The sequence below is a fragment of the Phyllobates terribilis genome, unplaced genomic scaffold (genome assembly GCF_046119375.1).
Source record: "Phyllobates terribilis strain yellow unplaced genomic scaffold, ASM4611937v1 Scaffold_3__8_contigs__length_932513732, whole genome shotgun sequence".
Taxonomy (NCBI): domain Eukaryota; kingdom Metazoa; phylum Chordata; class Amphibia; order Anura; family Dendrobatidae; genus Phyllobates; species Phyllobates terribilis.
The window spans coordinates 444,283,558-444,307,010 of NW_027362763.1; the positions used below are offsets into that span (position 1 = coordinate 444,283,558).

The 23,453-nt window shown below is 40.4% G+C and overlaps 1 long non-coding RNA gene across 1 annotated transcript in view; it reads left to right on the plus strand.

Moving 5' to 3' along the window:
* The window catches only part of LOC141258164 (uncharacterized), a 326,091-nt gene extending 308,549 nt beyond the window's left edge, over window positions 1-17,542 (plus strand). Inside the window, exon 3 of the long non-coding RNA XR_012318219.1 lies at window positions 16,267-17,542. This is a non-coding gene — a long non-coding RNA (uncharacterized lncRNA). The remainder of the gene's footprint in view (window positions 1-16,266) is intronic.
* Window positions 17,543-23,453: the final 5,911 nt, after the last annotated feature.

The window sequence follows — 23,453 nt, forward strand, 5'->3', positions numbered from 1 at the left end:
CCTGATGGAGGTCAGTATAGATGGACTAATAGAACGAGTCCCACACACAGCTAGAAGCCCAAATATTTTTTCAGAGGTAGATGCAGAAAAAAATTATATTCAGTTTGCAACCTGATGGAGGTCTGTATAGATGGATTAATAGAGAAAGTCCCACACACTGCTAGAAGGCCAAATATTTTTTCAGAGCTAGATGCAGACAAAAAAATATTTTTAATTTGCAACCTGATAGAGGTCAGTATAGATGGACTAATAGAGAAAGTCCCACACACTGATAGAAGGCCAAATATTTTTTTAAAGCTGGATGCAGATAAAAATTATTTTTAATTTGCAACCTGATGGAGGTCAGTATAGATGGACTAATAGAGAAAGTCCCACACACTGCTAGATGGCCAAATATTTTTTCAGAGCTGGATGCAGATAAAAAATATTTTTAATTTGCAACCTGATGGAGGTCAGTATAGATGGACTAATAGAGAAAGTCCCACACACTGCTAGAAGGCCAAATATTTTTTCAGAGCTAGATGCACAAAAAAATTATATTCAGTTTGCAACCTGATGGAGGTCAGTATAGATGGACTAATAGAACCAGTCCCACACACAGCTAGAAGCCCAAATATTTTTTCAGAGGTAGATGCAGATAAAAATTATTTTCAGTTTGCAACCTGATGGAGGTCAGTATAGATGGACTAATAGAACGAGTCCCACACACAGCTAGAAGCCCAAATATTTTTTCAGAGGTAGATGCAGAAAAAAATTATATTCAGTTTGCAACCTGATGGAGGTCTGTATAGATGGATTAATAGAACAAGTCCCACACACAGCTAGAAGCCCAATATTTTTTCAGAGGTAGATGCAGAAAAAAAATATATTCAGTTTGCAACCTGATGGAGGTCAGTATAGATGGACTAATAGAGAAAGTCCCACACACTGCTAGAAGGCCAAATATTTTTTCAGAGCTAGATGCAGACAAAAAAATATTTTCAATTTGCAACCTGATGGAGGTCAGTATAGATGGACTAATACAGAAAGTCCCACACACTGCTAGAAGGCCAAATATTTTTTCAGAGCTGGATGCAGATAAAAATTATTTTTAATTTGCAACCTGATGGAGGTCAGTATAGATGGACTAATAGAGAAAGTCCCACACACTGCTAGAAGGCCAAATATTTTTTCAGAGCTAGATGCAGATAAAAATTATTTTTAATTTGCAACCTGATGGAGGTCAGTATAGATGGAATAATAGAGAAAGTCCCACACACTGCTAGAAGGCCAAATATTTTTTCAGACCTAGATGCAGACAAAAATTTATTTTTAATTTGCAACCTGATGGAGGTCAGTATAGATGGACTAATAGAGAAAGTCCCACACACTGCTAGAAGGCCAAATATTTTTTCAGAGCTGGATGCAGATAAAAATTATTTTTAATTTGCAACCTGATGGAGGTCAGTATAGATGGACTAATAGAGAAAGTCCCACACACTGCTAGAAGGCCAAATATTTTTTCAGAGCTGGATGCAGATAAAAATTATTTTTAATTTGCAACCTGATGGAGGTCAGTATAGATGGACTAATAGAGAAAGTCCCACACACTGCTAGAAGGCCAAATATTTTTTCACAGCTAGATGCAGAAAAAAATGATATTCAGTTTGCAACCTGATGGAGGTCAGTATAGATGGACTAATAGAACAAGTCCCACACACAGCTAGAAGCCCAAATATTTTTTCAGAGGTAGATGCAGATAAAAATTATTTTTAATTTGCAACCTGATGGAGGTCAGTATAGATGGATTAATAGAACAGGTCCCACACACAGCTAGAAGCCCAATATTTTTTCAGAGGTAGATGCAGAAAAAAAATATATTCAGTTTGCAAACTAATGGAGGTCAGTATAGATGGACTAATAGAGAAAGTCCCATACACTGCTAGAAGGTCAAATATTTTTTCAGAGCTAGATGCAGACAAAAAATTATTTTTAATTTGCAACCTGATGGAGGTCAGTATAGATGGACTAATAGAGAAAGTCCCACACACTGCTAGAAGGCCAAATATTTTTTCAGAGCTGGATGCAGATAAAAATTATTTTTAATTTGCAACCTGATGGAGGTCAGTATTGATGGACTAGTAGAGAAAGTCCCACACACTGCTAGAAGGCCAAATATTTTTTCAGAGCTGGATGCAGATAAAAATTATTTTTAATTTGTAACCTGATGGAGGTCAGTATAGATGGACTAATAGAGAAAGTCCCACACACTGCTAGAAGGCCAAATATTTTTTCAGAGCTAGATGCAGAAAAAAATTATATTCAGTTTGCAACCTGATGGAGGTCAGTATAGATGGACTAATAGAACAAGTCCCACACACAGCTAGAAGCCCAAATATTTTTTCAGAGGTAGATGCAGATAAAAATTATTTTTAATTTGCAACCTGATGGAGGTCAGTATAGATGGACTAATAGAGAAAGTCCCACACACTGCTAGAAGGCCAAATATTTTTTCAGAGCTAGATGCAGACAAAAAATTATTTTCAGTTTGCAACCTGATGGAGGTCAGTATAGATGGACTAATAGAACAAGTCCCACACACAGCTAGAAGCCCAAATATTTTTTCAGAGGTAGATGCAGAAAAAAATTATATTCAGTTTGCAACCTGATGGAGGTCTGTATAGATGGATTAATAGAACAAGTCCCACACACAGCTAGAAGCCCAATATTTTTTCAGAGGTAGATGCAGAAAAAAAATATATTCAGTTTGCAACCTGATGGAGGTCAGTATAGATGGACTAATAGAGAAAGTCCCACACACTGCTAGAAGGCCAAATATTTTTTCAGAGCTAGATGCAGACAAAAAATTATTTTTAATGTGCAACCTGATGGAGGTCAGTATAGATGGACTAATAGAGAAAGTCCCACACACTGCTAGAAGGCCAAATATTTTTTCAGAGCTGGATGCAGATAAAAATTATTTTTAATTTGCAACCTGATGGAGGTCAGTATAGATGGACTAATAGAGAAAGTCCCACACACTGCTAGAAGGCCAAATATTTTTTCAGAGCTAGATGCAGAAAAAAATTATATTCAGTTTGCAACCTGATGGAGGTCAGTATAGATGGACTAATAGAACAAGTCCCACACACAGCTAGAAGCCCAAATATTTTTTCAGAGGTAGATGTAGAAAAAAATTATATTCAGTTTGCAACCTGATGGAGGTCTGTATAGATGGATTAATAGAACAATCCCACACACAGCTAGAAGCATATTATTTTTTCAGAGGTAGATGCAGAAAAAAAATATATTCAGTTTGCAACCTGATGTAGGTCAGTATAGATGGACTAATAGAGAAAGTCCCACACACTGCTAGAAGGCCAAATATTTTTTCAGAGCTAGATGCAGACAAAAAAATATTTTTAATTTGCAACCTGATGGAGGTCAGTATAGATGGACTAATAGAGAAAGTCCCACACACTGCTAGAAGGCTAAATATTTTTTCAGAGCTGGATGCAGATAAAAATTATTTTTAATGTGCAACCTGATGGAGGTCAGTATAGATGGACTAATAGAGAAATTCCCACACACTGCTAGAAGGCCAAATATTTTTTCAGAGCTGGATGCAGATAAAAATTAGTTTTAATTTGCAACCTGATGGAGGTCAGTATAGATGGACTAATAGAGAAAGTCCCACACACTGCTAGAAGGCCAAATATTTTTTCAGAGCTAGATGCAGAAAAAAATTATATTCAGTTTGCAACCTGATGGAGGTCAGTATAGATGGACTAATAGAACAAGTCCCACACACAGCTAGAAGCCCAAATATTTTTTCAGAGGTAGATGCAGATAAAAATTATTTTCAGTTTGCAACCTGATGGAGGTCAGTATAGATGGACTAATAGAACGAGTCCCACATACAGCTAGAAGCCCAAATATTTTTTCAGAGGTAGATGCAGAAAAAAATTATATTCAGTTTGCAACCTGATGGAGGTCTGTATAGACGGATTAAAAGAACAAGTCCCACACACAGCTAGAAGCCCAATATTTTTTCAGAGGTAGATGCAGAAAAAAAATATATTCAGTTTGCAACCTGATGGAGGTCAGTATAGATGGATTAATAGAGAAAGTCCCACACACTGCTAGAGGGCCAAATATTTTTTCAGAGCTAGATGCAGACAAAAAAATATTTTTAATTTGCAACCTGATGGAGGTCAGTATAGATGGACTAATAGAGAAAGTCCCACACACTGCTAGAAGGCCAAATATTTTTTCAGAGCTGGATGCAGATAAAAATTATTTTTAATTTGCAACCTGATGGAGGTCAGTATAGATGGACTAATAGAGAAAGTCCCACACACTGCTAGAAGGCCAAATATTTTTTCAGAGCTGGATGCAGATAAAAATTATTTTTAATTTGCAACCTGATGGAGGTCAGTATAGATGGACTAATAGAGAAAGTCCCACACACTGCTAGAAGGCCAAATATTTTTTCAGAGCTAGATGCAGAAAAAAATTATATTCAGTTTGCAACCTGATGGAGGTCAGTATAGATGGACTAATAGAACAAGTCCCACACACAGCTAGAAGCCCAAATATTTTTTCAGAGGTAGATGCAGAAAAAAATTATATTCAGTTTGCAACCTGATGGAGGTCTGTATAGATGGATTAATAGAGAAAGTCCCACACACTGCTAGAAGGCCAAATATTTTTTCAGAGCTAGATGCAGACAAAAAAATATTTTTAATTTGCAACCTGATAGAGGTCAGTATAGATGGACTAATAGAGAAAGTCCCACACACTGATAGAAGGCCAAATATTTTTTTAAAGCTGGATGCAGATAAAAATTATTTTTAATTTGCAACCTGATGGAGGTCAGTATAGATGGACTAATAGAGAAAGTCCCACACACTGCTAGATGGCCAAATATTTTTTCAGAGCTGGATGCAGATAAAAATTATTTTTAATTTGCAACCTGATGGAGGTCAGTATAGATGGACTAATAGAGAAAGTCCCACACACTGCTAGAAGGCCAAATATTTTTTCAGAGCTAGATGCACAAAAAAATTATATTCAGTTTGCAACCTGATGGAGGTCAGTATAGATGGACTAATAGAACCAGTCCCACACACAGCTAGAAGCCCAAATATTTTTTCAGAGGTAGATGCAGATAAAAATTATTTTCAGTTTGCAACCTGATGGAGGTCAGTATAGATGGACTAATAGAACGAGTCCCACACACAGCTAGAAGCCCAAATATTTTTTCAGAGGTAGATGCAGAAAAAAATTATATTCAGTTTGCAACCTGATGGAGGTCTGTATAGATGGATTAATAGAACAAGTCCCACACACAGCTAGAAGCCCAATATTTTTTCAGAGGTAGATGCAGAAAAAAAATATATTCAGTTTGCAACCTGATGGAGGTCAGTATAGATGGACTAATAGAGAAAGTCCCACACACTGCTAGAAGGCCAAATATTTTTTCAGAGCTAGATGCAGACAAAAAAATATTTTCAATTTGCAACCTGATGGAGGTCAGTATAGATGGACTAATACAGAAAGTCCCACACACTGCTAGAAGGCCAAATATTTTTTCAGAGCTGGATGCAGATAAAAATTATTTTTAATTTGCAACCTGATGGAGGTCAGTATAGATGGACTAATAGAGAAAGTCCCACACACTGCTAGAAGGCCAAATATTTTTTCAGAGCTAGATGCAGAAAAAAATTATATTCAGTATGCAACCTGATGGAGGTCAGTATAGATGGACTAATAGAACAAGTCCCACACACAGCTAGAAGCCCAAATATTTTTTCAGAGGTAGATGCAGTTAAAAATTATTTTTAATTTGCAACCTGATGGAGGTCAGTATAGATGGACTAATAGAGAAAGTCCCACACACTGCTAGAAGGCAAAATATTTTTTCACAGCTAGATGCAGACAAAAAATTATTTTCAGTTTGCAACCTGATGGAGGTCAGTATAGATGGACTAATAGAACAAGTCCCACACACAGCTATAAGCCCAAATATTTTTTCAGAGGTAGATGCAGAAAAAAATTATATTCAGTTTGCAACCTGATGGAGGTCTGTATAGATGGATTAATAGAACAAGTCCCACACACAGCTAGAAGCCCAATATTTTTTCAGAGGTAGATGCAGAAAAAAAATATATTCAGTTTGCAACCTGATGGAGGTCAGTATAGATGGACTAATAGAGAAAGTCCCACACACTGTTAGAAGGCCAAATATTTTTTCAGAGCTAGATGCAGACAAAAAATTATTTTTAATTTGCAACCTGATGGAGGTCAGTGTAGATATACTAATAGAGAAAGTCCCACACACTGCTAGAAGGCCAAATATTTTTTCAGAGCTGGATGCAGATAAAAATTATTTTTAATTTGCAACCTGATGGAGGTCAGTATAGATGGACTAATAGAGAAAGTCCCACACACTGCTAGAAGGCCAAATATTTTTTCAGAGCTGGATGCAGATAAAAATTATTTTTAATTTGCAACCTGATGGAGGTCAGTATAGATGGACTAATAGAGAAAGTCCCACACACTGCTAGAAGGCCAAATATTTTTTCAGAGCTAGATGCAGAAAAAAATTATATTCAGTTTGCAACCTGATGGAGGTCAGTATAGATGGACTAATAGAGAAAGTCCCACACACTGCTAGAAGGCCAAATATTTTTTCAGAGCTAGATGCAGAAAAAAATTATATTCAGTTTGCAACCTGATGGAGGTCAGTATAGATGACTAGTAGAACAAGTCCCACACACTGCTAGAAGCCCAAATATTTTTTCAGAGCTAGATGCAGAAAAAAATTATATTCAATTTGCAACCTGATGGAGGTCAGTATAGATGGACTAATAGAATGATGCTATGCCCAAAAGATTTTACTTCACTAGGTGCAGTAAAAAAATTGGTATTCTATACACAGGTGGTATATCTTGCAACACAGATAGGCTACTCCACTGACTAACACACTCTGCAATAGGCCAAAAAGGATTAGCTTTGCTAGATTCAGCCAAATGCTGTGAAAAAAACTTGCACAGCACTGGCACAGACCTGCCTGGCAAAAACTGATAGGAACTGATGTAACCTAGTCCTGAAAAGGACTGCAATTACAATTAGTCTTTACTCCCACAATCTATCTATTTAAGAGCACAGACCTGCCTGATAAAAGTCATAGGAAATGCTGTAACCTAGTCCTTAAAAGGACTGCAATCACAACTATTCCCTACTCCCAAGCTATCTGTAGATTTGTGTGAAAATTGGCTTGAAATTAACAAGGTATAGCGCACACAGCAACAGCGGTGCCGTCTAACACGCAGCTGCAGCAGTGAGAAAATGGTGGCGACGGGGAAAATGGCTTGGTCTTATAGGGCAAGGACATGTGAAATACACTGCCAATGACACATGCCCTTGCTTGTGTGAAAAAAGCACTTCGCTCCGTGTGTGCGCTGCTGATAGGCTGACAGATTGCACCTCCACACTGCAAATGCGGGAAAGAGAAAAAAAAATGGAGATCTTCATTATTCCTGTAGAGATCCATCCCCTGCCCCTCCCCCCACCCCGCTGTACACTCAAACTGCGTATTAACATTAATTTTCATCATTACTGAGAAAAAATCCAGTTATGATTTTGGTGCACGAACAGTTATCGAACATAACCTCGAACAGCCGAATTTTTCTCAAATCGTTCGTGTTCGCCGAAAGGCTCGAACACCGCCCAAAACAGCTCGAATTTGAGATTGGCGAACAGTTCGAGTAGAACAACGCTCATCTCTACTTGTAACATGACTTAAGGTAAGAAGCCAAGCCTAAAACTCCATTTGCAGACACATGTTTCAGGTTCTTTGCCCCTCTTCATTGCAAAGTTCTCTTCCACTCTGAAGAATTGGTTTGCACATTTAAATTTCCTAAGGAGAATTGCATGGCCTACAAGTTGCCTTATGCCAGCTTGGCACTCTCCACAAGGAGAAATGTTCCCTTTCAGAGCCCCTGTCAGAAGCCTCTTACCTATCCAAATCAGATCTCTTGCTTTGCATTGAGGAGTGGCAAACATCATAAAACATGTGTCTGCAAATTGATTATCTGGTTTGACTTCTTATCTTAAGTCATGTGGCAAGACTCTTCAAAAGGTTGATATTGACTTGTAGGATTGCTACATTCAATAGGTTTAAGTCCTCCGTGAAGAGGCTATTTGCATATTATATATAGTGAACGCTGTAAAAAAAAAGAAAAAAATGAAAAACAAAAATGCTTTTCAATTCCCCCAAGAAATATGATACAATATTCTGAATTCAAGCATAGTTATATTTAACACAGAATTATTGCATAAAAAATACTCCTCTACTGGACTAAGGAACAATCCTTCAAAAATTTGCATTGATAAAAAAATCAAAAAAGTTTTGGGGTGTAGTGATGCAAAAAATAAAAAATGCAGGCGTCTATAGGGCACAGACTTTGCTATGACCTGAAGGGGTTAAAAATACTATTTTTCTCCATTGTTATCATCAGTAAGGATAATTTAGCGGCATGCTATATATTAGATTAATGATTTCATTCAGCTGTTATACTTCTTTCACCCTTTCCAATGAACTCTTCACATGTTTACATGTACAATAGAAAAAAGGTGAGATAATATTTTCTTAGCAAATTTCTTTGTGAGCACTATTTTACAGAGAGAGAGAGACTCTTATGGTTCATGGTGCAAGTGATCAATTTTATATGCATAGCTATATGCTTGAATTTTTCATTTGCACATGAGCACAATCATAATGTGAGTGTAGACAATTTCCCATTATAAACTGCATCAAATCGTAAAATAATATACAGGTTGGAGTCAGGAATCAAGTACACATTCTGAGGAAATGCAGTACATTTATTAATGAAAATCTACTATATTGATCAGCTTACAAGCAATATTTTGGAATATAGGGGAAAGAAGAATGTTGGCCAAAAAGGGGCACTTAAGATGTGTACACCTTTCTGCAGTTCCTGATTTCCGGCTCTTGCTACACATAGATGTCCTTGACAAAGACCGCTCCCAGTCGAAACGTTGGACCAAATCTGTTTTGACTCCTTGCCAGAACAAAATAAATAACACTTGCAGCAAGACCTATAGTCTCTTATCCTTTCTGTGGTGCTGAGGTTCCTACTTTGATGGTTTTAAGATTTGTAGTGAGCTATACCATTTATTATATTTTTGCACCAAAAAGTGCAGTGGTTTGCTCGATGCTCTCCACACAATTCCTAAAAGTAGACAAAGATAACTATCACCGCACAAGGACCTGCAATACTCTCAAATCCACTAAAAAAAATAGTGGATTAAAGTAAAATAAAAATATATATCACTGAATTAAAGGGAATTTGTCAGAAGGTAGGGGCTGAGACACTGATTTCAACGATGTCACTTGTTAGGCTGTGTGCTGTTGTTTCAATACAATGAGTGATTTATCAGCAGGAGATTATTACTGCTGGACTATGTGCCCCCATTCATCTTAGTCCAACTCCACCGCCACCACTGATTAGCTATTTACTGTCTACATATAATGTATGCAGAAAGCTGCTTATCAGGGCGAGGTTAAGTTTCTGAGCTTTACGTCGTGCTACATCTAAAAACTCTGATTGTACCACAACTGCTGCACCCAGTAAACTAAATGATACATCGCTGAAATGAGGTTCTCTTTTCCTACATTATGTTGCTTTCAGATAAGGTAGAAAAAATCTGCTAACAGATTCCCTTTTAGTGGACTAATAATATAAAATATAACCTTTATTATATACAGTATATTCTCGAGTATAAGCCGACTCGAGTATAAGCCGAGGTGCCTAATTTTACCACAAAAATCTGTGAAAACTTATTGACTTAAGTATAAGCCTAGGGTGGGAAATGCAGCAGCTACTGGTAAATTTCCCCATCCTAGTACGCATTGCTCCCTCATCCCCAATTCTGCTATGCATGGTTCCCTCATCCCCAATTCTGGTATGCATTGCCCCCTCATCCCCAATCCTGGTATGCATGGCCCCTTCATCCCAATCCTGGTATGCATGCCCCCCTCATCCCCAATACTGGTATGCATGAGCCCCTCATCCCCCAATCTTGGTATGCATGACCCCCTCAACCCCCAATCCTGGTATGCATGGCACCCCTCATCACCCAATCCTGGTATGTATGGCACCACTCATCCCCCAATCCTGGTATGCATGGACCCTCATCCCCCAATCCTGGTATGTATGGCACCCCTCATCTCCCAATCCTGGTATGCATGGCCCCATCATCCCCAATCCTGCTATGTATGGCCCCCTCATCCCCCAATCCTGGTATGTATCGCACCCCTCATCCCCCAATCCTGGTATGCATGGCCCCATCATCCCCAATCCTGCTATGTATGGCCCCCTCATCCCCCAATCCTGGTGTGTATGGCACCCCTAATCCCCCAATCCTGGTATTTAGGACACCCCTCATCCCCCAATCCTGCTATGCATCAAGGAAAAAGAAAAAAAGGCGGTTTGGAAGGAGCGCCAAATAGCTAGGATGAGGCAAATGAGTGGGAAATTTTTTATTTATTAATCACAACGCGCTTCGGCGAAAAAAAACGCCATTTTTTCTTTTTCCTTGTTGCCTACTTCCCTCTTTGAGGGTTGTGGTGGAGCTGCCTATTGCTTGGAGATGGTTTTTGGACCTTGCCTTTACGCCTTGTCTCTCCAGGACCTTGCTGATGCTTGGTCACATGACCGCTGGAATCCAACCCTCCAGTGGTGTGTGAGCTGCCAGCGGCATGCGATCGCTCCAGGACCTGTGTTGACGCTGGGACACGTGACTGCCGGTCTACAGCCCTCCTGCGGTGTGCGAGCTGGGTCAGCATCTCCCTCTTGTCTTGTCCGAGGTTGTGCAGGGGTGCACAACCCAGTAAGGTGAGCCCCACCAGTTTCTTTTAACCCCTTTACATCCAGGTTTCACCCATTTGCGCCCCTTTGTCCTTTCTTCTTTTCAATCCTGCTATGTATGGCTTCCTCATCCCCACTCCTGGTATGCATGGTACCACTCATGCCCAATCCTGGTAGGTATGGCCCCCTCATCCCCAATCCTGCTATGTATGGCACCCCTCATCCCCAATCCTGGTATGAATGGCCCCCTCATCCCCAATCCTGGTATACATGGCCTCCTCATCCTCAATCCTGGTATGCATGGCCTCCTCATCCCCCAATCTTGGTATGTATTGCACCCCTCATCCCCCAATCCTGGTATGTATGGCACCCCTCATACCCCAATCCTGGTATGCATGGCCCCTTCATCCCCAATCCTGCTATGTATGGCCCCCTCATCCCCCAATCCTGGTATGTATTGCACCCCTCATTCCCCCATCCTGGTATGCATGGCCCCATCATCCCCCAATCCTGGTATGTATGGCACCCCTCATCCCCCAATCCTGGTATTTATGGCACCCCTCATCCCCCAATCCTGGTATGTATAGCACCCTCATCCCCAATCCTGGTATGCATGGCCACCTCATCCCCAATCCTGGTATACATGGCCTTCTCATCCCCTATCCTGATATGCATGACCTCCTTATCCCCCAATCCTGCTATCTATGGCCCTCTCATCCCCCAATCATGGTATGTATGGCCCCATCTCTGCACACATAAAAAATAAACACTTATACTCACCTTCCTTCACTCCAGCACTGCATCCTGTTCTCCTGTAGCAGCTCATATCACCATATGAGCAGCGCATGGCATCACTGCCATGCACTCTCAGACATTGATGTGAGCTGCCGGAATATTCACTCCTCTCCACTCCAGAACTATGGGCATGGAGAAGAGTGAATATGCATTCTCTTTAGTAGCGGCTCAGCGCTCCTCTGTGCCCAATACTAAAGAGAATGAATATTCATGGGCGTGGAGAAGAGGCAATATTAATTTCCCTTTAGCAGCGGGCACACGTGGTAGCAGCAGCTACTGCCTGTGCACTGCTCCTCCGTCGCTGCAACCCCCCCCACTATCCACCAACGGAATTTCTATATACTCGAGTATATACCTGAGTATAAGCCAAGGGGGCTTTTTCAGCACAAAAAATGTGCTGAAAAACTTGGCTTATACTCGAGTATATACAGTACATATTAAATATATTCGCTGTTCCACTTAGCTTATTCCAAGTCTATCCAGTAAGCTCTAGCAGTGAAAGTGGTTATTTGAATCACTACACTTGGATGAATTGTTGCAATTTGTTAGCAGGGTTACTCCCAGCTAAAAAGAGAAGCCAAAAAAGTCTATCTGTCATATCATCTACATCAGTAGAACATCAGTAGAACCATTACATACAGATGCAGTATTGCAATTCTGAGAAAGGCCTTGCTGGCCCAGAAAAACATTACATCCCTCTCTCATATCATGAGCACTAGCTAAGCCTATTCCTTTATGCTTATTAGCTGCCAGTTGCTGGATACTAACATGACAATATAATGATTATTAATTCTCTAATTCTCCCATTCTAATATAACTATTGTCCAGGCTAACTTCTCATTCATCCCAATATAGCAGCAGCATTGATTACTGAAGCAACCACAATTTTATCCAAAATTCATGGAATCCAACCAACCTATAAACATAGGCACATTGATTGTGTCTATCTTTATTTATTGATATTATTGGCAGAACCACAATGATCATATACAATGTTGCAGCTCTAAACAGAGTGCTGCCTGCCAATTATGGAAACCCAATATTGTCTACCTCTATCCCATCCAAACTGATAAGCCTGTGCTATGTTATCATACGCTGCTGTTTGCTGGATCATACTTATCTTCAAATTTCCATTGATTGTCCCTAGATAAGTTTAGAAACTTTCAGTTTCTCATCTCAACATGTTTCACCTATCAAGTAATTGGTGGGAACATCAGGTGACAAATACTGTATATTGGCACTATGATAGTGACTCTGGTAGCCAGATAATAAAAATAAAGAAATAGATTTGGCTAGTGCTCATGATATGAGAGAGGGGTCTAATGTTTGCATGGGCCTCCTAGGCTGTCCTCAGAATTGCAATATTGTATCAGTATGTAGTGGTTCTGCTGATGTAGATAATATGACAGATAGATTTTTTTGGCTTCTCTTTTTAGACAAGCGTGACCTTGTTAGCAAATTTCAACAATCCATCCAAGTTTAGTGATTCAAGTAACCACTGCCACTGCTAGAGCTTACAGAATAGATTTGCACTAGGGACAGTGAAATTGTGTATAAATTTTAACAGGTACATAATAAAGGTTATTTTTTATATTGTTAGTCCACTTAAGTCAGTGTTGTAGAGAACCAAATCAAACAATTGTGTTAAAAATATTAGAAAATATAATTTTCTGAATGAAAAAAAAATGGGCCTTGCAGTGCTCCTTACTTGCTAGAATATACAAGTAGCCTCTTCAGAGAGGAAGAGAACTAGAACTCTAGTGCCACCTATTGGAAGCAGCGATCCTAAAAGTCAGTTTTGATCCTTTAAAAAGCCTGCCACAAGACTTATGATAATAAGCCAAATCAGAAACTCCATTTGCAGATACGTGTTTCAAGGTGTTTGCCAACATGAGTGCAGAGCAGGAGAACTAGTTTGGCTGTGTGAGAAGCTTCTGACAAGGGTATTAAGAGATAAAGTTTCTCCTTGTAGAGAGCGCCAAGTTGGCATAAGGAGACATATTGGCCGTGCAATGTTCCCATAGGAATTTGAATATGCAAAAGAGAGGAAGAGGACAGGAACTATAGTGGAACCCTATTGGAAGTACTATCCTAGAAGTCAATATTGTTCCTTTAACGAGAGTACCACATTTGCAATATCACATGTCTGTAAATGGCAAAAGTATGTGAGCCTTTGGTTTAACTATCTGGTATGACCCTCTTGTGCAGCAATAACTGTATCTAAATGTTTCCAGTTACTGTTGATTAGTCCTGCACATCAGTTTTCGTGAATTCTATACCATTTCTCCCTGCTAAATATCTTCAACTCTTGGTGGGTTTTCTCTCATGAACTGCTCACTTCAGACCCTTCCACAACATTTCTATAGAACTTCAGTCAAGACTTTGACTTGGTCATTCCAAAACTTTAACTTTTTTCTTCTGTAACCATTTTTTGTAGAATGACATGCCTTTTGTGTTGTTGTCTTGCTTCGTAACCCATTTTCTCTTGATAGTCAGCTCATGCACAGACAGCCTTACATTTTCAATTAAAATTAGCTGGTGAAATTCAGAATTTATTGTTTCATTAATGATGGCGAGCTGTTTGGCCAGATTTCAGCATTATATTTTACATAAATCCAAACTTATTTAAATACAGTTTTTAGCAGTACAAATGATGTATCAACTAAACAATAAAAACGAGATGTGAAAAAGGCCTTAATATTGGAGCTCCATTTTTTTCATATTCAGACATACAAGTTTGGTAAGTTAGTAAGTTATTTAGCTCCCTCTAGTGACGTCTTTGGTCACACGTAATTTTTATCATTTAATGGTATGACTAAGTAAAGTGAAGTGGGGAATTTTTAGTTATAACCATAATAAAGATATTTTATAAAATGAATTTGCAAAAAATATAAAATATGAAATGGTTAAAAAGTGAAGCATAACTTTAAAGTAAAGTATAGTGATGCAAAATGAGCAATTTATTGGTTTCTCTTTATATTATAGAATTCTTGTCTACTAGCACAATTTGTGAATAGGTTTGTTTTCCATGGCTGAAATTGCAAATTTTCATTTGTTGCACACTGTGTTTACCAGACTCTTGTCACTTGTGTTGTTCTGTGCATTGAGGTTTCCATTCTGTAGATAGGAGAAATAGGTTTACAAGAGCTTTTACAGCAAAACACTGTCTTCTGATATTGGTTTATTATTGTGAAATAGCTATTGAAGATCTTGCTAAAAATGTAACTGCAAAAAGTTGACAGTAAATCAAAGACTGTTTGCCAAGCTAACCCAATATCCTGTGCACAAATGCCATATATTTCTCGAGTTACAGTACAGGCAGCAGCCTGCTTGTAGCAAGGAAATAGAATTTTTTTTTTCTTCATTTGTTGGGCCATTTAGGGTGTTAGCAGTTTTACTGGATGGAATCTATCTGTCAAGGCATTTAATCAATGAAAGGGTGAGTGTGAGATGTATTTTCTCTCATGGGTATAAAGAAGTTCATTTAAAAAAAATGTAAGCTGTCTCTTTAGATACGGCTGGGAATCTTCACCTTAAACAAGATATGAGCATGGTTCTTGCTGCTTTTCCTCTTCAGTGGGCTGAATTAGTCCCTAGATAAAATGGTGAGGGTCCTAGGTTGTGTACTAGTAGTGCAGGTGCATGAATCATATTGCAGGCATACTGACAATGCTTCAATGCTCCTTTGCCATAACAAATTAACATCAAAAGGTTAGCGAGCTGCTTTGTAAAGACTGACATTTCATACACAACTCGTTATCATTGTCCTATACTCTTGTATAGCATTGTAGTACACCCACAAGTTACACATTTTAGCTTTGCACATATATTTACATTGACAGAACATTTCATGGTTACTTTTTTTCATAAATCAATATTTCATATAAAAATGTTTTCCTCTGTTTTAGCATCTCTTCTTACCTTCCCTGTAGGTTTTCCATAGACACTAACAATCCTCCTCAGTCATCAAAACCTGCAAACCGAAGCCAGGGACTAGGAGCAAGGGAAGAGAAACTATAACAGTATTTCTCCCTTAGCTAAAAAAATTGAGAAGAAGAACGTGTATCAATCTCAGTGTTATGAGGGGGAATGACTGTGACACTTTATGATGGGGAACGACTGAGGGAAACATTTGATGGGCTCATAGCACATGACCTCTCTCTCTCATCAAAACACACCCACTCATCAATCATAAAGAAAAAATAACTTTAATAGAAATAATAGAGAAGAAAGAAAAAGGTGTGAAATTTTGCAAACTATATACATTACATCTAGTTGATCTTCATCTAATCCACATAAACAACTGCATGATAAGGATTGGGATTTTGGATATAGTGATATCAATATATTTTCATTTTCTTCTGTAAATTGCATGGGAGCATATACATCTCCCCAGTTCAATATCAATTTAGTAAATTCTATCCAAATCTATGCATGGAACCTATATCAATGGCTTATACCACATTAGGTTTAACACCAGCATAAAATATAAAACACTGCAGTATTTTATTTGTTTCTTTAATCTCAGAAGCCAATGAGCTGAAAGAATAAGGAGAATCTGATCTACGTCTTTTTCTTTCTGCTTCTTTTGCAGTAAAAAGTAGTAATGAAGAGAAAAGTGTTATTGGCTCACTGGGTGAGAAGGATTCTTTAAGCCTTTGGTAAGGGGGAGCAGCACAGAGAAAGGAAATTGTACTGTGGAGCAGGCCTTGACAATCAGCATGTGGATCAGCAAGGATGAAGACAGCAGAATTTTCAGCTGCAGGAAGGCAGCCAGACAACTGGGACTTGCAGCAGGCAGATGGTCAATAGCAGAGTAATATACAGTAGTTGCAGCACACAGATGGTTAATGGCACAGACAAATACAATCTGGAAGTTGTAGCAGGAAAATAGGTAAGTAATGAGATTACACAGAGGAATAATAGTGACAAATAATAATCAGATATTTAACTTTCAAAAACATTGGCGGAAACAGGACCAGTATTAGTTGAGATGAGTCTGGTCACTGACACCTTTAGCAGCAGAGATGAAAGTGCCAAAACACCAGGATTCACAGGAATGAGCAAGGAGGTAGTTGTAGATTGTTGGATAGAAGACGGGAGTTGGCTGGAGAGATGATTAGACACCTGAGTGCAAACATTTGCAATATACTTGGTAGCCGAAAGCAATGCTTCCTGAATACTCAGACAGCGCATGGCTGCCAAACCAGTCTTAAATGGCCTTGAGTGTTTGTGTCAGGGGTGTTTGCCAGTTTGCCACAATATCCAAGAGTGGACAAGCACAAAGTAAGCCAACCATAGTGGAAGGAAACAAGGTTCAAAGCATTTACCGAGACAGGTGAGTAACAAAAATAATAAACACGCATCAGTGTACTGTGCTAACGACTTAATGGGGTTGTCTCGTCAACAAAGCCACCCCAATAATTTAAAAGGTTGACAAGTTAAAAAAAATATTCTGAAGGGTATATACTGTATATGCTGTAGATTTCCCAAGTCAGCAGCATCTTACAGTAGCTGCAAAATAACTGAGAATTTAAGACATCTCATTTACACGCTATCGAAAAACTCCTCATGGAAATTGACATTTGGCTCAAGTTTTATGTAAGCAGTATGGTGACTTATTTTACTTTGGATTATGGGAGGAAAACCATAGAAAAACAGGAAGAACAAAAAAACTCCATTCAGATATTGTCCTCGGTAGGATTTGAACCCAGGACTCCAGCACTGCGAGCAACAGTGCTAACAACTGAGCCATGCTACTTCAATAACAAAGGGCTGTCTGCTCCGGGCCCAGATCCTGCAACGTTCCCTTTTGGCTCGTGCTTCTCACATTGTTTTTAGGAGATATCCACTTTAAGTGGCAATAGAGGCTATTGTAGGAAGGATGGAAGTTTTATCAGACATCTTTGCAGAAAACATAGAAGTGCCTTACCTAATTTTTAACACTGCCTGAATGTATTTTATATATTTTGATATTTGCCCAAGGATATGTAAATATGAATGCTTTCATGAAATTCTTATAAATTAAGCCTCTAAGCAAATCATTAATAGCGTCTTTAATTTAGTTGTAAATGCTCTTACACATTTTACCCCTAGACAAATGTTAAATTGCATCTATTGTCATTTTAGCTTTCAGCTTTACATTTCAGAAAAGGTTTTATTTAGCTTTCAACTGTGCAAGGCTACTACGCATCACAAATGGCCATTGGAATTGGACTGGCAAAACATATGCACAGATGTCTGCCATTTTATAAAACAGATATTTTCTGTTATAGATTATATTTTTGTAAATGGCTATGTTAAAAATTGGAACCCTGATGTATAATGGACAACGTATTTCAAAAGGATACCCATTTGACTATTAAAATCTGTGAGTATAACAATATATACTATATACCTAGAGTTTGTTAGATACAAGGCTAGGACAGCAAAAATTTTGCAGAAAAGTGTGTATTGAATGAATAGTTTTTGTTTAGATTAATATTCTAAGGTTTTGCAAGTTCTCCGATTTTTCATGTGTACAGTACACACCAGTTCATCTACATGTTAATGATCTGTTATTGCTCATAGTGGATAGATCATTCACCAAAGTCCAGTCTTTCATGAGCACTAGATACATTACATTACAGTCTGGCTTGCTTCACCAGTTTGATGAAAGTTGTTTGATCTTCTGTTCAGTAGTAACAGTGCTCTTTCTATTTTCATTATTATTTGATCTGCATGTCCAAATACATATACTTTTCCAAAATCACTTTTTGTCCCTCTTTAACTTCTTAAATGTCAATCGAGAATAAAATTACCTCATTGACCTTGACCATAACTAAACATTAATCTTGCAAACAACTTTATAATCCAAATTTGTGACGTATTTTAAGATCAATGTCAATATTTTTTTTCTTTCGCAATTATTGCTATTGTAACTGCAAATTTTTGCATTGTCCTAATGTCATTTGTATAGTATTAAGGAACTTCTCTATTGGGCATTGTTTTCCACGTAAGCTAACTGATCAAATAGAAGATTCTTCTGTTTCAACTGTCTGAAATAGCAGAGGGGTCCCATTGTGAAGTCATTGTGAAATCTTGCAATTGTAACGATTCCACCCCTTTGTGTGTCTTAGGATGCAGCGATTGACAGTTCAGTCATCCTGTCTGGTGCAGGGGCATGCTGAGCAGTCTGTGCAGTGATTGACAGCTCGGCCGACCAATCTGAATCTGGGAGGTGCTGAGCTTCTTTCAGATGTTCCCTGTTCCAGTGATTACTTAACTATTTAACTTATCTGTCTGGCCCAGATAGCTGCCAGTCGCAGCTTTCAGCTCTGCATGGCTTGTTCCTCTGTGCCTTGTTCTCAGTATTCTCAGTACTTTCTGATACTTTGTTGCCAGACCCTGGACTTTCCTATTGACTACCCGTCTTTATTACCCCTTTTGCTCTGATCCGTTCTCTTCCGGGTATTCTGACCTCGAACCGTTACCTAACTACGCCATCTGTTTATGGCGCACCCACCTGGCTATTGATCTCGGACTGTTTGACTATCCCGATTCACAGCTTGTCTGTGAGAAGTGACTCACATCACAGCAATCACTAGCATTAATACAGGTGACTAGGTCCTTTGAGGGAATCTTTTGGTGTTCCTCTGATAATACTTTCTATACAGTACTCATATATTAACTATATACCTAAATTGAACCTGGAGGAACATTTCTCCTTGTGGAAAGTACCAAGCCAGGGAATGGAGATTTATATGTAATCCTATGTAACCCTCTTCAGAGACTAAAAGGATTAGAACTCTAGTGCAACCTATTGGGAGCATCAATCCTAAGAGTTAATTTTATGAACCTTATCACATGACTTAGTATAAAAAGCCAAACCAGACACTTTATTTCCAGATACATGTTTAGGGGTGTTTTCCTCATCACTGCAAAGCGGAATGTTTGAGTGAAGTCTAAGTGGGGATGTTTTTACTTGTGGAAAGTGACAAGCCGGTGTAAGGAACCTTATAGGCCATGCAATTCTTACCTGGGAATGTAAATATGCCAATATCTTCTTCAAAGAGGAAGAGGATAAGAACTTTGGTGCTACCTATTCGAGGTAACAATCCTAAAAGTCAATATCGACCAATTAACAAGCCTTGCAACATTACTTAAGATAAAAAGCCAAATCAGATACTTCATTTTCAGACAAGTGGTTAGGGTGTTTTCCCCTCATCAGTGCAAAGAAGGAGATTGAATTTGGCTAGGTGAGCAGCTTGTTACAGGGGGTTTAAGTGACAACATTTCTCCTTGTGGAGAGTACCAAATTGGTGTAAGGAGACTTATAAGTAGTGTTGAGCCACCCCCGTAGTGTTCGAGTTCGGTTCGGTTCGTCGAACACCTGTGCGTTCGCCGAACTGTTCGTCGAACTGTTCGTCGAACACCTTCGAACACCGTTAAAACCAATGGCAGGCAAACAAAAACACATAGAAACACATAGAAAACACCTTCAAAGGTGTCCAAAAGCTGACAAACTGCTCAGAAGACATAACTAACACATGGAAAAGTGACAAGTACATATAGTCATGCGAAAATAAAAGAGGTGGAGGAGTAAAAGGAGGGGGAGACACAGATATAGGCATGTCATGCCCTTCTAAAATCCAAAAAGTGAGAAGCCGACACGGCCAGTCCGCTCCTGCCCGTGCCACCTCCGTGTCGCCGGGTTTGTGCCAGAGCCGCGGTGAACCCTGATGGCCAGCCCCCCTCTCCCAATACTGGTGCCTGTCCGCTGGTGGGTCGAGCAAGCCCCCCTGTGGTGGAGGCAGCTCTAAGCTTTTTAATTTAAATTGTCTCACTAATTTGAATGAATACACTTTAAATCCATTTACAAGGATCTATTGGAGGGCAAGTCTCATGCCAGCAGCCGCGTAATTCCAGCTCCAGTAGCGTCCACTAAAGCTGCTGCAGTTAAAAAGCTTTTATAAGGATCGAGCTCGGCTGTCCACCGCAAGGCATCCTACTGCCAGTCCCAGCCCCTATGCCTTGGGGTGCCTCCTGATGCTCTTCACTAAGTATCCCATGGTCCCGAAGCATTTCCTTTGAAAAAATTAAGTGTCTAAACTACAGGTGGTGTAGCTTGCTTAACAGCCGGGATAATCCGCTGACTAGCAGACACTGCTACTAGGCACAAAGTATTTCCTGGGCTAGATGCAGTTAAAAATTTGTAATTAGATACTCTCGTTGGATGCTGAGAAAGCATTCCATAGAGTCTCCTGGCACGCCATATATGATTCTCTTAAAAAGCTTGGGGTAGGGGTCTAGGGGACCCTTTTATAGCCAAAATCACGGCCCTGTATCACAATACGTCACCTAGGCTGAAGATAAATGGAACTGTAGCACCCTGAGGGCTCGGTTGCTACAGACGTATTGCACCTCACCCAGAGGTGTGATATCTCACTCTCAGGTAAGGATGGAGTGTGGATCAGGACCCGACACCTGCATGCATTACACCACATTGCCGTGGGGCAGGGCGACCAATATGCCCCTGAGATGGGCACGACAGTCCCTGTCCCTGGCTGGAGTGGGGGGAGGGAACACTGAGGAAGGGGAACCCTGTAGTGCAGGAGCAGGGAGGAAGCAGTTCCTGGGTGCATTGAGAAGGGAGTATAAAAGGTGGGCACCATCTTAGTTCAGTGCAGAGAAGTCTGAGCAGAAGTGGCAGGGAGCAGGGGCTCTGCATGAGCTCTGCTCCGGAGGCGGGCCTAGTAACAGAGGCCCAGGCCTGGAAGAGGGAGAAGGAAGGAAGAGGAGCGGAGAAGGCTCCAGGAACGAGGAATGAAGGGATCCCAGGGGTGCGGACGGGCGAGTCGCCACCGCACGCCCGAATCCACCTGCGTGGAGGGGTCAGGCCAAAGGGGGAGACCGGTCCCCGAACTAGTGGAGGCAGGAAACGACCCTCAGCTAGAAACCGGAGGCTCTGACATTTTATGTGGCGCAGCCCCTCGCTACACCCGCTAGGAAGGCACCACATAGGGTCAGGGAAACTGGCGCCAAGTTTACCAAGAGGAGGCCCGAGGCAGCCGGACAGAAGTGTTGGTAAGAAAGGCCAGACAAAGGACACACAAAGGGGGTCCTGTGAAGTGCTCCAAAGTAATCTGGGAGTTGTCTGAGCCCCTCACCTGGTGAGCACAGTACGACGTGGGCAGCCATTACCTGCAGACGTGGTCTGGATAATAAGAACTGTGAGTAAAGGCCCTGAACTGCATCACTGACTCCGTGTCGTTACTGCTGCTGCCCTGCACCATCACCCCCATCCTCCGCATACACTGCCCTGAGGCTATACTCCTCCCGTGGGGAGTTATGCTACGCTCTGCTGCACCCACAGCACCAGCCTCAGCGGTCTGCCCTGTAGCGGCGGTTCACTCTGACCGCAATCCACGGGTGGCGTAGTCGTACATTTAAACATCAAAACCACATAAATAGTTCCGCCACTGGTTTGACCGCCCTGAGCCACAGAACCGGGTCGCCGCCACGAAGACTACAACCACCAGCATCCACCAAAAAGGGTCCGGCTCCGGGTGTCCCAAGGCCCAGGGGGTGCGTCAGAACATTTTCATCACCTTTCACAATCACCAATGGGACAAGGCAGGGATGTCCTCTGTCCCCTCTCTTATACATCCTAGTGACGGAGCACCTGCTCTCATCAATTCGCCATAACCCCAATATTAGGTGGATTGAGGTGGGAGGCACCGAGTACAAGTGCTCTCTATTTGCTGATCATATCCTAGTATATATCACTCAATCACATATATCCATCCATGCTGTTATGGCTGAAATAGATCACTTTGTTACATGGTCAAATTTTAAAATCAATGCAGCGAAGTCTGAGGCCCTCGATGTCTCCCTCCCCAAATCCATATAGGATTCCATCCAGTCCAACTTTCCCTTTGCCTGGCCCTCACAGGGTATCAAATACTTAGGAATTCCTATTCATAGAGACCTCTCCCATCTATGTTATCTTAATTTTGGGCCCTTTATTGAACAACTCCATACAGACCACGGTTGGCAAGTTAGAACTGTAAGATTCACTACGTGAACCGCTGGTGTTTTGTGGAAAAGCACATGTACACTGCGTTCCAAATTATTATGCAAAAAGTGTTTAGGAGTGATAAGGGAAGAATTTGTTTGTTTGTCAGTTAAACTCATTGATGGTGATGTGTGTCAGGGCTCTTTATATCACTGTAAGCAATTGCAGACACCTGTGCTAAATAGTTTGGCAGGTGTGTCCAATGAAAGGCAAGACTACTTATGAAGGCTCTCTCACATTATTAAGCAGCCTACATTTTCTGCCAAAATGGGAAAGAAAAAGGATGTGTCGGCTGCTGAGAAGCAACAAATTGTGGAGTGTTTAGGTCAAGGCATGACTACAATCAACATTGTGCGATGATCAGGATGAAGTGTCTTGGCAATCAAGAAGTATGTAGCTGATTCACAGTACACACGTGTGCGTGCTGATAAGGGCAAATTGAGGACTCTTTCCTACAGGCAATTACGTCAGGTTGAAAGAGCAGCGGCAAAAAAGCCTTGTCATAGCAGCAGACAAGTTTTTGAAGCTGCTTGTGCCTCCAACGTCCCCCGAACAACAAGATGCAGGGTCCTTCAGAGGTTTGCAGCTGTGCATACGCCAACCTGTCGACCTCCTCTATCCACTTCACACAAGCAGAAACGGCTCCAGTGGGCCAAACATTACATGAAGACTGATTTCAAAACTGTTTTGTTCACGGATGAGTGCCATGCAGCGCTCGATGGTCC